This window comes from Scyliorhinus canicula, chromosome 12 (genome assembly GCF_902713615.1).
Source record: "Scyliorhinus canicula chromosome 12, sScyCan1.1, whole genome shotgun sequence".
NCBI lineage: Eukaryota > Metazoa > Chordata > Chondrichthyes > Carcharhiniformes > Scyliorhinidae > Scyliorhinus > Scyliorhinus canicula.
Genome location: NC_052157.1, coordinates 42,723,875 through 42,738,419, shown reverse-complemented (window position 1 = coordinate 42,738,419; position 14,545 = coordinate 42,723,875).

Here is a 14,545-nt window from a genome sequence, read left to right as displayed (position 1 = left end):
CAACTTTGATGCTCCTACTTTTAAAAAAACTTAACTTGCAGTTTTGCAGTGAGTGGGAGGAGCCAAATTGCGCTCTGGGAAGGTGAGTGAATTGATTTCACCTGGCAGTTTCAGTGCTTGGGAGGAGCTGAAAGGGAGCGGTAAGATTCCCTACTTTTAAAAAAACTTAACTTGCAGTTTTGCAGTGAGTGGGAGGAGCCGAATTGCACTCTGGGAAGGTGAGTGAATTGATATATTTGGGCAGCGGCTCCTTCATGTGCGCAAGGTGTGTCCAGCTGCAGCACCTGTTAGACCGCATGACGGCTCTGGAGCTGCGGGCGGACTCACTTTGGAGCATCCGCGATGCTGAGGAGATCGTGGATAGCACGTTCAGTAAGTTGGTCACACCGCAGATTAGGATTGGTGAGGGAGACAGGGAATGGGTGACCAAAAGGCAGGGAAAGAGCAGGAAGGCAGTGCAGGTGTCCCCTGCGGTCATCTCCCTCCAAAACGGGTATACCGTTTTGGATACTGTTGGGGGAGATGACTCACCAGCGGAAGGCAGTAGTAGCCAGGCTCATGGCACCGTGGCTGGCTCTGCTGCACAGAAGGGCGGGAAAAAACTGGCAGGGCTATAGTCATAGGGGATTCAATTGTAAGGGGAGTAGACAGGCGTTTCTGTGGTCGAAAACGAGACTCCCGAATGGTATGTTGCCTCCCGGGTGCTCGGGTCAGGGATGTATCCGATCGGCTGCAGGACATACTAAAGGGGGAGGGTGAACAGCCAGTTGTCGTGGTGCATATAGGCATCAACGATATAGGTTAAAAAAAGGATGACGTCCGACAATCAGAATTTAGGGAGTTAGGAGATAAGTTAAAAAGTAGGACCTCAAAGGTAGTAATCTCAGGATTGCTACCAATGCCACGGGACAGTCAGAGTAGAAATTCAAGAATAGTCAGTATGAATACATGGCTTGAGAGATGGTGCAGGAGGGAGGGGTTCAGATTTTTGGGACATTGGAACCGGTTCCGGGGGCGGTGGGACCATTACAAACCGGATGGTCTACACCTGGGCAGGACTGGAACCAATGTCCTAGGGGGTGCTTTTGCTAGCACTGATGGGGAAGTTTTAAACTAATGTGGCAGGGGGATGGGAACCAGATTAGGAAGTTAGAGGTCAGTAAAGAAGCAGCAACTAAAGCCGGTAAGGTACGAGATGATAAACTCCATGTGACTAAGGGGCAGAGTCGACAGGGAAGAGATGATGAACGCAAAGGGACAGGTGGTTTGTCATGCATTTGTTTTAATGCGAAAAGTGTAGCAGGTAAGGCAAATGAACTTAGGGCTTGGATCAGTACCTGGGAATATGATGTTATTGGTATTACTGAGACTTGGTTGAGGGAAGGGCAGGACTGGCAACTGAATATCCCAGGGTATAGATGCTTCAGGAGGGATAGAGAGGGAGGTAGAGGGGGGGAGGAGTTGCATTACTTGTCAGAGATTATATCACAGCTGTGATTAAGGAGGGCACGATGGAGGATTCGAGCACTGAGGCAATATGGGTGGAGCTAAGAAATAGGAAGGGTGCAGTAACATTGTTGGGACTTTACTACAGGCCTCCCAAAAGTGAGCATGAAGTAGAGGTACAAATATGCAGACAGATTATAGAAAAATGTAGGAGCAATAGGGTGGTTGTGATGGGAGATTTTAACTTCCCCAACATTGAATGGGATTCGTGTAGTGTTGGAGGCGTAGATGGAGCAGAGTTTGTAAGGAGCATCCAGGAGATTTTTTTAGAGCAGTATGTAAATAGTCCAACTTGGGAAGGGGCCATACTGGACCTGGTATTGGGGAATGATCCCGGCCAGGTGGTTGATGTTTCAGTCGATGAATACTTTGGGAATAGTGATCACAATTCCGTAAGTTTTAGAATACTCATGGACAAGGACAAGAGTGGTCCAAAAGGAAGAGTGCTAAATTGGGGAAAGGCAGAGTATAACAAAATTCGGCAGGAGCTAGGGAATGTGGATTGGGAGCAGCTGTTTAAGGGTAAATCCACATTTGAAATGTGGGAGTCTTTTAAGGAAAGGATGATTAGAGTGCAGGACAGACATGTTCCTGTGAAAATGAGAGATAGAAATGGCAAGATTAGGGAACCATGGATGACGGGTGAAATTGTGAGACTAGCTAAGGTGAAAACGGAAGCATATGTAAGATCGAGGCGACTCAAAACTAATGAAGCTTTGGAGGAATATCGGGAAAGTAGGACGAATCTCAAACGCGCAATAAAAAGGGCTAAAAGGGGTCATGAAATATCTTTGGCTAACAGGGTTAAGGAAAATCCCAAAGCCTTTTATTCGTATGTAAGGAGCAAGAGGGTACCTATGGAAAGGATTGGCCCACTCAAGGACAAGAGAGGGAATTTATGCGTGGACTCAGAGGAAATGGGTGAGATTCTTAATGAGTACTTTGCATCGGTATTCACAAGGGAGAGGGACAAGACGGATGTTGAGGCTAGGGATGGATGTTTAAATACTCTAGGTCAAGTTGTCATACGGAAAGGGGAAGTTTTGGGTATTCGAAAAGACATTAAGGTGGACAAGTCCCCAGGACTGGATGGGATCTATCCCAGGTTACTGAGTGAAGCGAGGGTCGAAATAGCTCGGGCCTTAACAGATATCTTTGCAGCATCCTTGAGCACGGGTGAGGTCCTGGAGGACTGGAGAATTGCTAATGTTGTCCCTTTGTTTAAGAAGGGTAGCAGGGAAAATCCAGGGAATTACAGACCTGTGAGCTTGACGTCAGTGGTAGGCAAACTGTTGGAGAAGATACTGAGGGATAGGGTCTATTCACATCTGGAAGAAAATAGACTTATCAGTGATAGGCAGCATGGTTTTGTGCAAGGAAGGTCATGTCTTACAAACCTAATAGAATTCTTTGAGGAAGTGACAACGTTAATTGATGAGGGAAGGGCTGTAGATGTCATATACATGGGCTTTAGTAAGGCGTTTGATAAGGTTTTCCATGGCAGGTTGATGGCAAAAGTGAAGTCGTATGGGGTTCAGGGTGTACTAGCTAGATGGATAAAGAACTGTCTGGGCAACAGGAGACAGAGAGTAGTGGTGGAAGGGAGTGTCTCAAAATGGAGAAGGGTGACTAGTGGTATTTCACAGGGATCCGTGCTCGGTCCACTGTTGTTTGTGATCTACATAAATGACCTGGAGGAAGGTATAGGTGGTCTGATTAGCAAGTTTGCAGATGATACTAAGATTGGTGGAGTTGCAGATAGTGAGGAGGACTGTCAGAGAATACAACAAAATATAGATAGATTGGAGAGTTGGGCAGAGAAATGGCAGATGGAGTTCAATCCAGGCAAATGCGAGGTGATGCATTTTGGAAGACCAAATTCAAGAGTGGACTATATGGTCAATGGAAGGGTCCTGGGGAAAATTGATGTGCAGAGAGATCTGGGAGTTCAGGTCCATTGTACCCTGAAGGTGGCAACGCAGGTTGATAGAGTGGTCAAGAAGGCATACAGCATGCTTGCCTTCATCGGACAGGGTATTGAGTACAAGAGTAGGCAGGTCATGTTACAGTTGTATAGGACTTTGGTTAGGCCACATTTGGAATACTGCATGCAGTTCTGGTCGCCACATTACCAGAAGGATGTGGATGCTTTGGAGAGGGTGCAGAGGAGGTTCACCAGGATGTTGCCTGGTATGGAGGGTGCTAGCTATGAAGAAAGGTTGAGTAGATTAGGATTGTTTTCGTTGGAAAGACGGAGGTTGAGGGGGGACCTGATTGAGGTATACAAAATTATGAGAGGTATGGACAGGGTAGATAGCAACAAGCTTTTTCCAAGAGTGGGGGTGTCAGTTACAAGGGGTCACGATTTCAAGGTGAGAGGGGGAAAGTTTAAGGGAGATGTGCGTGGAAAGTTTTTTACGCAGAGGGTGGTGGGTGCCTGGAACGCTTTACCAGCGGAGGTGGTAGAGGCGGGCACGATAGCATCATTTAAGAGGCATCTAGACAGGTATATGAACGGGCGGCAACAGAGGGAAGTAGACGTTGGAAAATAGGAGACGGGTTTAGATAAAGGATCTGGATCAGCGCAGGCTGGGCGGGCCGAAGGGCCTGTTCCTGTGCTGTAATTTTCTTTGTTCTTTGTTCTTTGTTCTTATCCCCTTACTTTGGTAATTAATGCAGTTCATGCCATCAACATGATTTTCTTTTTCCAACATTGGATCCACTGGCAAAATAATGCAGCTTATTACTGCTGCACTGCCATTTAGCTGTGAAATCCTACCGAATTATGCTTGTCGTGCATGTTTTGAGATCAGCTGACTTTTCAGGCTGGCTGCTGATCTCTTCTGATATACAGTACACGACACAACAACCAGACAAGGTCTTTAATCAGAGTGATGAGGATTCGAGAGTACAGCACTTGTCAATGGCTGAATGAAGTCAGCAGTTAGCAGCTGTGGGCACAAGTCAGATGGAATGAACAATTTTCAAAATCGCCACAGGCTAAGGAATCATTGGCAAAATTGTTAGGCATTCAAGTAAACTCAAAACCTATGCAGATGGTGGTATTTTTGCAGCTGTTCTGTATTAAGACAGATAAGTGCAGTGTTCTCCTGTCTTAGCGATCTTCCCAGTCACTGCTTGACATCATGTGAATTATTATATATTTTTTTTTTTAAATTGCAGCCCTCTGCAAGGTTTTCTGTGATCAAAGTAACCTGTGAATGCTCTGAGTTACAGCTGAGGTAGTTTCTTTAATTTTAGATCTGCAGACTACAGCTGCGTTTTGCATCAACATAAATATATATATATATATCTTTTTTTAAATTTATAATCTACAAGAATACACTCTAGACATCTCTCAAACCCTTTTATTGACACCTTGCCTCCATTTGGGCTGAACAAATCGAATTTTGGATGTGTGTGTGTGTGCGCGTGTGTTACTATCTGCTACCCTTCAAACAAAATATTTTGCAGCAATAAATATTGATTGGCTGCAATCAATTCCACAATAAATGAATAATTATCAGTAATTAACAGGACAAAAGTGAGATAATTTCCAATTCATCAGCGCTGTTTCCACCACTCTCTACGATCAGAATGTTAAAGATTCACAGTGTCGCGCTGATAAAAAAAAAACCTTAATTCTGTCCTGGCAGTTAGCTACATAACTTAAAATTGAGGAAAGTTGCAGTGAGTTTTCTTAAGCTCTTCACTGAGATTGCATTGATCAACCTTCCACTGACATCCAGCTCCCTGTGTTTGAAGATTATTTTTTCCCACATTACAGCAGCCATTACACTTCAAAAGCACTTAATTGACTGTGAAGCGCTTTAAGATGACGTCTCGAGGATGTAGGAACAGGAATAGGCCATTCAGCTCCTCCAACCTGTTCCGCTGTTCAATTAGATCATGGGTGATCTGTATCTCAACTGCATTTACGCGCCTTAGCTCGATATCCTTCATCACACCTGGAAGTGGATGTGTAAATGCAACTTCAATAAGGACTCGGGGAGTCCACACCAAGCAAAAATAAGAAAGAAGTTTTATTAACAAATAATACATGTTCACTTCCCGGTAGACCCCTATCGGGTTCCCCTCTGATTGGTGCCTCACTGGCCGACCTTATTAGGTAATTGTGCTGCCCTGTCTCTAGCGGGAGAGCTCATACTCCGTAAGGAGCTTAGAATAGTCAAGCATTCCCATCCCGTAGATCCCATGCAGGATATTACAGCAACTTTGTTCAATTTTTCTTCATAAGGCTGGCAAAGGCAAAGATGTTTTTAAACAGCGATCCTAATAGTCAACACAGGGCATGCGTACTTGAAAAATGAAATTGTGTCCCCCACACCCTTCTTCTGGAGAATAATATGAAAGGTTGGAAGGAGTCCCTAATCAGATTAGCAACCTGACGTCAATGCCCTTCCATGACCATAACTGTCTTCATAACAATTGGTAGGATCAACAGCAAGAACAACTAAAGCACCTTTAAATTAGTAAAATGTTCTCAAGCAATTCACAGGAGCTTAATCAAACAGGATTTGAAATGGAGCCACATCAGCAGATTTTAGGGCAGGAGAACGCGAGAGATGCAGAGATGTTAAAGGAAGGATGTTAAAGGTACCTAGCTCCAATCTCCACTTGCTGCAACTTCCTGGAATGGGGTTTGAACTCTGTTCCTTCGCCCACAGAGGTGGGATTGCCTCCACTAAGCAAGCAATTATTTTATTCCCCTACGTGCTCCTCACTCTTATGAAGAGAAATACAAAACAAATTGCATTTACATTGACTTGTTTCAGGTGCATTGAAGGATATTGAGGTAAGGCGAGATACAGATTACCCATGATCTAATAAGACAGTGGAGCATTCCGTGGGTCTGAATTATACATTCCTTTTCCTGAGTGCTTAAGACATCAATCACAAAGCACATGACAGCTAATTAATTATTTCTGAAGTGTCATCGCTGCTATAATGTGGGAGAAAAGATCTTCAAACAGAGGTAGTTAGGTATCAGTGCAAGGCTGATCAATGCAATGCATAGAATCTATATACAAGGAGGCTATTCAGCCCATTGCATCTGAACAGACCCTCCTAAAGATCACCCGACCTAGGTTAACTCCCCTGCCCAATCCCCATAACCACACCCAACGTCACATCTTTGGACACTAAGGGGTAATTTAGCATGGCCAGAACACCTAACCCTCACATCATTGGACTGTGGGAGAAAACCAGAGCACCCGGAGGAAACACGCGCAGACACAGGAAGAATGTGCAAATTCCACAGTCACCCAAGGCCAGAATCAAACCTCAGTCCCTGGCGCTGTGAGGCAGCAGTGGTAAAACTGTGTTGCCCCAACCTCTGCTACCTTCCGGGATTGTCAGTTGTATAGTTGCTTGCTAGTTATAAAGAACATACTGTATTTTTAAAAATTCATCCTTGGGACATCTAATGAATGTAGGCATTTCAGATATATTGTACTATATCTATTTGGTGCAATAAGCATTAAACGTCTGGGTTAGTGTGTGTATGATTGCTGCAGTAGTGCTTTTAAAAATCCTTGTTTACAAGACAGCTAGGAGTTTTGGAGCCAGAAGTACAGTTAAAACATCGTAAAGGGTTGGGTTAATGGACCTATTTAGATTAAGAGGATTCCCTGCAGAGAACTTAATTCGAGACATTGTGCTCAATTTAGTAAGATGATGTAGTTAATGTGAGGAGCCGGGGGCTGAAGCAGTCAGAACTTGAGGTTCAGCATTTTAGTTTTTGGATGGAAGGTGAGCGGAGAAGCAGTTTCCTGAAGAAATACAGCCAGAGGTTCTGCCACAGGGTATCGGGTCTCTTTCTTTCAAACAGTCTCAAAGGTGTCCAAGACATCACTTTACAGCATGTATTTCTAAGTCTGCTAACTGTATTTAAAAGTGGATTGTAACCTGAGATGGTTCTGTTGTTTTAGTGGAAGTAAAGATAGCAGTTAAGGGTTATTGTGACAATGCATTGATTAGCATTGCTTAAGGGGTAATTAGGTGTGTGATTTTAAAGATATTTTAATACTGTCTATTTTAATACTGTGTTAGTAATAAAATTTGTTTTATTGCACCATATTGATGAGGGAACAAAATGTAATATCTCCGAATTTGTAGATGCCAAGTTGTGTGGGAGGGTGGGCTGTGAGGAGGATGCAGAGAACCTTCGATGTGATTTGGACAAGATGAGTGAGTGGGCAAATGAATGGCAGATGCAGTATAATTTGGAGAAACGTGAGGTTATCCACTTGTCTGTTTCTGTTCGAACCACAGCATAATTTGGGCTGTCCTATGAACCCATGTGCCGGAGAATATAAGTTGACCCAGCATATATGACAACCTAATTTTTCGGTGCCAAAAATCAAGCTTTTACATACTTTGCATACACGGAGGCAATGGCCTAATGGTATTGTCACTGAACGTGTAATCCAGAGACCCACAGTAAGATCTGAGCAGATGGTTAAATTTGAATTCAACAAAGCCTGGCAATAAAAGTATAATGATGACCATGAAATGATGTCAATTGTTGTAGAAACCCATCTGGTTCACTAATGTCCTTTTGGGAAGGAAATCTGCCGTCCTTACAATGTCTGGCCTACATGTGACTCCAGATCCACAGCGATGTTGTTGACTCTCAAATGCCCTCTGAAATGAATGGAAGTAAGGGATAGGCAATGCTCATGTCCTGTGTGAGATTTTTAAAAAATATGCCCCCCCCCCATCCCCATCATTTTCAGCTATTAAATGCTACCCTTGAATACTCGTCCCCATCTTTCACCCCAGAGGTGGCTTATGCTGTAAGTCAGCACACGGGATCAAGGCTGTGTTGCAAATGAGTTGTGGCATAGTTTAAATCATGCCCATGCATGACATAGTAATTGGCAAACAGAAATAGGCCCGCCAGGAAGACGAATGAAGTAGGAAGCTGCTTTCAAGATAAAAGTCATAACTTTTCTAAACTCGTCAAATAACCGTGCTGCAGTGAGGAATTTCAGTTTTAGTGAAAAACTGATGCTCGAATAGAAGAAGAAGAAATCTACACCGAAGATGCCCGAGACCCATGTCCAGCAAAGGTTTCAGACCAATAGCTAGTTGCTGTAGCCGCTTAAGGAACAAAACAGTCCAGTGTTGTGACAAAAGACCAAGATTGCTCAGAAGCTACCAAAAGACCCCATTTCCAAAATTACCAGTTTCCAGCGATTGATTTTGAGACAGCGACTAAAACATGAGTACCCATTATGTCACTTCAGCAACATGAATGGAGCACCTCGAATTTCAATATGCCCAGCAATCGAGCTGCGGAGTGGTTAAGGTTTGAAAGCGCTTCTCGTGAAAACTACAGGAGATGAGAAGACAGGATTCAGGGCGGTACTAGCCTGGTCGACAGAATAAAATTAAACCCTGTGGTAACCTTCAAACAAACAACCATACTAAACATCAAATAACCTGCAGGAGTCCTTGCGCACTGTCCCGGCAACAGTTGGATGGTTGAGGATGGAGTCAAGGGCAAGCATGAGCATGCTGCCATGGAACTGTCGAATCATTGTGATGAAATTCTTCAGGCAGCCAAATTTCTCTATCACTTTATAAAGACTCATGGTTAACTGTGTTTAAAGCCTTCGCAAGGTCAATAAATGTAGTGTAAAGGTCCATGTTCCATCCTTGACATTTCTCTCTGAAGCTGTCTAACTGCAAACACCATGGGCTGGGTTCTCAGTTTGGGAGACTAAGTCCCCACGCCAACGTGAAAATGGTGGTGTTTTACACCAGGCAAACTGGCACAAAAAGGCCACTGATTCCCCGTTTTGCTGGAGGCTAGCAGGGAGGCAGCGTAGCTGCCTGATACGGCCCTGAGCATTTCTGGTTCTGTGGCCGCGCATGCGCACGGTGGAAGCCTGCAGCGGCCGCGCCATGATTCATGGCGGACTCAGCCCGCGGACCAGGACCGCAAAAATAGTGCCCCCCCCTTTGGCACTCGTGCACCCTGGACCACCCGCTCACAGTGCCCCCAGCCCTGAATGAAGCCCCCCCCCCGCCCGCGGATCAGCCCTTCCTCGACTATGGCGGTGCCAGACTGAGTCTGCAGCCGTCACACGAGGTTCCCGAATGGTGTGAGCACACTTGCCCTGGAGGTTTAAATAAAATCAGTCTCACTCACTTGACTCACTCACACAAATATTAGATGAAGAAAAATAATACAATTAGAACTCGGCATTTCAATCTCTTTTATAGAAGGCTTATAGTTTATTTGATGAGTTGAAACTTTGGCTGGAGTGAAAGTCTTAAAAGCAGAAGATTCTCAGTAAGTTACGAGTCTTCTTGTAGTAGAACTGCCAGTAGGTGGTACAGTAGCACAGTGGGTAGCACTGTTGCCTCACAGCTCCAGGGTCCCAGGTTCGATTCCCAGCTTGGGTCACTGTCTGTGCGGTGTCTGCACATTCTCCCTGTATCTGCCTGGGTTTCCTACGGGTGCTCCGGTTTCCTCCCACAAGTCCCGAAAGACATGTTGTTAGGTGAATTGAAATGAAATGAAATGAAATAAAAATTGCTTATTGTCACAAGTAGGCTTCAAATGAAGTTACTGTGAAAAGCCCCTAGTCGACACACTCCGGCGCCTGTTCAGGGAGGCTGGTATGGGAATTGAACCGTGCTGCTGACCTGCCTTGGTTTGCTTTAAAAGCCAGCTCTTTAGCCCTGTGCTAAACCAGCCCCAGAATTGGATATTCTAAATTCTCCCTCCGTGTACCTGAACAGGAGCCAGAATGTGGCAACTAGGGGCTTTTCACAGCAACTTCATTGCAGTGTTAATGTAAGCCTACTTGTGACAATAAAGATTATGATTATTATAAGGTAGGTGTGATGAATGGTATAGGTATAACTGCTGTAACTGTACCTTGCCTTTAATACATTGGCCCTTTAAGACCGGGCTTGGAACCCTGGGGGACTCCGCCTCTGGCTCCACCCCCAGGAAACTGTATATAAGGTGATGCTTACTGGGCAGCATGCTGTGACCACACTTCTCGGCAGCTGTCCAGTTCTCTCGTAATTAAAGCCTTTGAATTACCAATCTTCTCTCCTGAGTCGTAATTGAGGGTATCTCAGTAGGTTCTCAGGCAGACTTGAGTCGACAACAGATTGGAGCCTGTTCTTCCCCCACTTTCAAGGAATTGATGTTTATTACCTAGGCTGCCTCATTGACTACTTAGATGACTGATGGCTTTTTGCTGGTGTCTCTGCCACTGCAAAGATTCTCGCCATTTTAAAAGCAGGAAACAAACATGGCTGCCTCAACCATGTGACCAGTTACAAGTCCACAGTCCTTTTCCAAACAAGATGGTGAGTCAATACCGACAAACATCCTGTTTAGAGGCTTTTCACACTTTGAGTATTTGAGACAACCAAGCCCTTTGTGTTTCAATGAGAGACCATCAATGTCACAATGAAAGGTTGGCAGGATCATTTCACATTTGGCTAACACAAATTGATTTCTGAAACCCCTGGTGAAACAAGGAGATGGGTTGTCTGCAAACCCCATTACCTGCGTGTTTTGGTTCACATTTAAACAGGGATTGGCCGCAGACTCAATGATTCAAATGCAAAGTCACACAGTATGCTGCTGTCATCTTAACAGCTTTCGAGTTCTTTTTCTTAAATGCAGCCTTAAAATTTGCAACATCTTTGGGCAAAATTTTCCGATTTGTTTTTCAAAGTGTTGTCTTGGGAAGGAAATGTGAAGGGCAACCCATTCGCTGCCTTTGCCAGTTATTCCCATGGAGAGCGTCACCCGTTTGCGGATGTTGAGCTCGGACCCTGCTAGATAGACGGAGAGGCGGGTTACGCTGTGTCCCAGGTTGGGAAGGAGGTTGCCAAGGAGAAGGTGACCCACAACCGTTGGGAGAGGGCAAAGATATGAGGGGACCGCCGAACCTGCAGTCCCTCACCGCAGCGGAGCAGCGGGCACTGGATCTGGTCATTGAACCTAGAGAGAGGGCTGTCACCGTGGCGGAGATCGGCATTGGGCGAGCAAGAAGGCCTCCCTGAGTTGCGGTTCCCTATGGCATGTGTGTCACCATCACCACCACCAACCACACCACCACCATCACCACCACCAACCCCACCCCCCCTTCCACACCCGCCACACCCACACACCGATCCACCACCATCCCAGCCTGCAATCTAATCATGCAATATTTCTTGTGTCTTGCTGGATTTTCTGGGGATGAGGCGGGCCCTTCTGGTGTCCCTCGAGCCCAACCACAACCTCAGCCCCAAAATTGGATAGCAGCGAGGACAAGGACAGTGACGGTCGCCCAAGATATCCCTAAGCACCAGTTAGGAGACGATACTGACTTCCTGTCACAGCTGTCTCCAACATCCTCCACTATCCAGACACAATCACCTCGGTTGGGCACCTTAGCGAAGAGCTCCTGGGGCACTATTTGGTGTGCACCACACACATGCTGCAGTACATCAGGTGGAGGTACGAACCCCTGAGGTGGTGGATGGTCGGAGCGTGGCCCAGCCACAGAGATTAGCTGCCATCCGGAGGTGTTTCGGGGTTCTGGAAAGGGCGGCCCCATTGATAGTGGAAGTGCAGTCACAGAGCCAAAGAATACATGAAGGAGTGTCAGCAACCATTCAACGCCTTCAGGTACAGTTGGAGGAGTATAACTGCCTGCAGGGGCAAAAGGTGGTGTCAACCATGTGTTCCACCCAGGCCAACACTGCATGGGTGGAGGCCTTGGGGACAAAAGTATCGGCCATGGGTCAGGATGTCAAAGGCCTAGGTTAATCTGTGCGGGCAGTGGCCAAGGCCCAGGACAGGGCTACCCTGTCACAGGCAGCCAAGTGCCAGAGCCACCTGGACATTCAAGCAGCACACCAGAGCTTGGTCCAGTCACAACAGGTTATGGCTGAGTGGGCCGTCGGAATTGCTCAGGCACTGGCCGACATGACACACAGAGGGAGGTGGCACAGTCACTGGCTGATGTGGCACAGACCCAGAGGGAGGTGTTCTACCCTGTGCTTCAAAGCCACGAGCATCGAGACCCTGGACGAGATGGGAGCAGACCTCTAGGACTAGCAGCGCCAGGTGGTGGGGGAGACTCAGGGGTTAAGTCCACGCGCACCCATCCCAAGCGGTAGCTCTGGGGCCATTCGGCACCTTGAAGGGGGAGGAAACAAATGGGTCATGGCTGTGTCTCCCACAGGGGAGGAGCGGAAACACCACACCACAGTGTCTCAGACTCCCTCTCCTGTCACTGGCACATCTGATGGGCAGCGGGCAGAACAGGGCGGCACCATGCCACCTGGGACACCCGAGCAGCATGGGGGTCCATCCAAGCCAGTCGCCAAAAGGGACCCAACACAGGGCAGAAATCACAGGCCATCTCCAATCCTGATGTACCGCCTGGGGATTCACGTGGGGGAAGCATTAGGGCCCATAAGGCCAGAAAGGTAGACACCAGTTACGTTGGCACAGGTGCAGAACACAGTACAGCGATAGAGGCTAGGACACAAACCTATATATATAAATTACCCATTTCACAATAAGCACCTGTTTGCAATGTTGCAACCTGCCTTGGTGCTCTGCCAGAAGGTGTGAGGGATGGGCTGGCTGCAGAGGGTGCACTGGGGGGTGGGGAGAGGTGGGAGGACGGTGTAGGTGGATTTGGGCCAAGGACCCTGTGGTGATATGCATCACTGTAAATACACAAGGGGTTAATGTAAATACACGTAGACTAGCTAGACACTAGAGAGAGCACCAGAGACACGACAAACAGACATTCAACCAATTGGTCAGTAAAATAGGACACGACCGATGGGCATTCACGATACACACAGAGGTGACACTTCCACAGGAGGGGATTACATCAACCCATATATAAAGGACACAGCACACATGCTCAGTCTCTTTCCAGTGGAGACACTCAGTGAGTACAGACACAGGGTTGATTCAACACATCACACCCACGACCTGAATTGTAGCAGACTGGTTTGTGAGTCTGAGTAACTATAGAAGGATTAACAGTAGAGTCAAATCCAAGTAGGAGAATTCTTAATAGTTCAATAAACGTGTTGAAGCTATCGCCACGTCTGCACCTTCCTTTGTCAGAGTGCACATCAAGGAAGCAGCTTATGCTAAGTCAAGAGCATAACAAGACAGACCCCAGTTCAGCCAGCGCTCACCACTCTAGTGCCCCACCCCATCAGCCCATTCCTCTCCACCCCATCCCCCCCCACCAATCCCCCCTGAATTGTGTCCCCCCCCCCCCCCCCACCCCCATCTCTGACATCACAAGGGTTCAGTGGGAGCATGTGATGGAATGGCCAGCTCGCATACAGTGATAACCCAGGTGGACGGTTGAAAGTGCAACCGAGGGCATGAGTCCAATGTTGCCAAACGCTGCGGAGCACCTGAGTTTATCGTCATCTTCCATCCCATGGATCAGACCCGCTGTTACTGTCAATCTAAGCCCCCCACCTCATAGTGAGGCGCGTTGAGGAGGGGGGGGATGATTGCAAGGGGGAGGGGTATTGACGCAGGGAGGTTGTTCATGGGAGCGGTGGCCGGCTGGGGAAGGGTGTGCAGATGGGATTGGGTGTCCGTGCCGCAGGCCAGGCCCACTATTCGGTGACCCTTGAGGCAATTAGAGCGTTCCATTCATGTCGGTCCTGGCACACACATTGAGCGGGCTCCTGTGCCTACCCGAGCCCCATTGCCTGCAAATCCTTACCCTCTTCCACATCCTCCTTGTGGGACGAGGCCTGGCGTTCATCCTCCTCCAGCACATCAGCCCTCTGCTGCGCTATATTGTTGGGGACACAGCAGGCTGCCACAATATGGGAGACTCTCTTAGCGCTATACTGGAGGGCACCTCCAGAGCGTTCCAGGCATCTGAATCGCATCTTCAAGATATCGAAGCACTGCTCGATCACACCCCTGGTCGCGGCATGGTCGCTGTTGCAGCGGGTCTCCACGTCGGTCTGTGCCCACCGGATAGGCGCCATCAGCCTT